The sequence below is a fragment of the Pygoscelis adeliae genome, unplaced genomic scaffold, assembly GCF_000699105.1.
Source record: "Pygoscelis adeliae isolate BGI_AS28 unplaced genomic scaffold, ASM69910v1 Scaffold34, whole genome shotgun sequence".
Lineage (NCBI taxonomy): Eukaryota > Metazoa > Chordata > Aves > Sphenisciformes > Spheniscidae > Pygoscelis > Pygoscelis adeliae.
The window spans coordinates 6,702,489-6,704,130 of NW_008824658.1; positions in this window are offsets into that span (position 1 = coordinate 6,702,489).

Below are 1,642 nucleotides of genomic sequence, written 5' to 3' on the forward strand. Positions count from 1 at the left end.
CACACCTCCCCCTCCTTCTGCTTTCAGGATTTTTAACTCTTAAAGTACAAGAAACACGTGGAAAATTTTATCACAGCGCTGACCCTTTTTTTTCTTGTATTTGAATAGCCTTGCTCAGTAGGTTGGACCATCTGAAGGGAAATACTTGGGATGACTGTAAATGATGAGGAGACTAACAATAATCAGGCGGGAAGTGTAACTGCCCCTTGTCTGCAGGCCTCTGCTTGGAGCTCGTTAGGTTGCTATTATCAGAGGTATTTGTTCTGAATTCCCCCATTAACCTCACGCGTTGCTGGGCCAAGCTCCGGTGCCCACAGCTTGAAAGTTCAGGCGTCACCCAAACCCAGGACTGAATCCAGCTCGGCTGAGCAACGGAAAACTCACGACATGAGTGGCGCCCGGGGGCTCTTCCCATTTTCCATGGCAGACGGTCACAGCTGCCGGCTGGGGCTGTGTCACTCTCTGCAGCTCTTGCCCCCTGTTCGGCTCCGTCTGGTTGTGTCCTGTGGGGATTCCAGGCATCTTGCAGTCCTGGCACAGGGAACACCTTAGAAATTCACAAATTGTTTCACTGCCATCATTCTGAACACCTAACTGAGCGGGCTGCTGGCGGGGCATCCTTAGTGGTCTCGCCCAGCTGCTGCACCAGTACAGCACTGGGAGCACTGGGCACGGGGCTTTTCTTTTAATTTGAAACCAAGTTCCCACAAATCAATTTTTCCACGCGGTTGTCTCATGATACCCTTTCTTAGGAGTAATCAGCTCATTTGGTCCCCCCGAGGAGCCTAAAGCTGGAGCTGCCTCACACAACCCCATCCCAGGGCACATTTGATTCCTGGCTCCAGGCCACATCGTTCACGTTATCGGGTTTGTAGGAGCTGCCTAGAGCCGAGCGAGGTCACCAGGTAACGCTATTTAACTCTGTAAAACGTGGGGAGGGTGCCGTTTGTGTGAAATACAAAATAAAACTGTATTGTCGGTTTTATGTCTCGCGTTACTTAGCTTGGCCCCTGCCTGGTCCCTGACTGGGTCTCCCGTGGCAGTACCCCTGCGTGCGGGGGTCCCTCGGCATCCACATAAGGAGGACACTGGATAAACTTTAAAAAGCGCCTCGGAGACGGAGAGCTGCACTTCTCACGGCACTGTGCATTGGGAGCCTTGTTTGAGGTTTGGTCTGTTTTGGGGGAGGTGTTGGGTGGTTTGTTTTGTGTTTTGTTTTTTTTTTAACTCCTGAGACCTTCCTGGGACCCTGTGTCCATCGGGCGCAGAGATGGGAAGGGCCATCGTGTCTCTGCCCGTTACGTGAACGCCTGCGGGTGCCCAGCTCCTCTCCCGGTGTGACCCAGCCCATCCTGCGATGGTCCAGAGCTGTATTGCGCCTGCCCCTGCATAAGGCCAATGAATTAGGTTTATTAGCGGTGTTTAACCAGCCACGGTGCTGCTCCAAGGGTACCCTCTCCCACCTGATGGCCCAGGCGCTCGCTGGACCAGGAGCCCCAGCTCTGTGGGGCTGGGGATGTCACCTGCCGCGTCACCATGGGAGGGATCTGGGCAGCACCTGGGCTGGAAAACACCCTTTTCCCCAAGGATGATGTAAACCGCGGTACGGCTGTAAGCAAACAGCGCTCCTGAAAATCCCCTT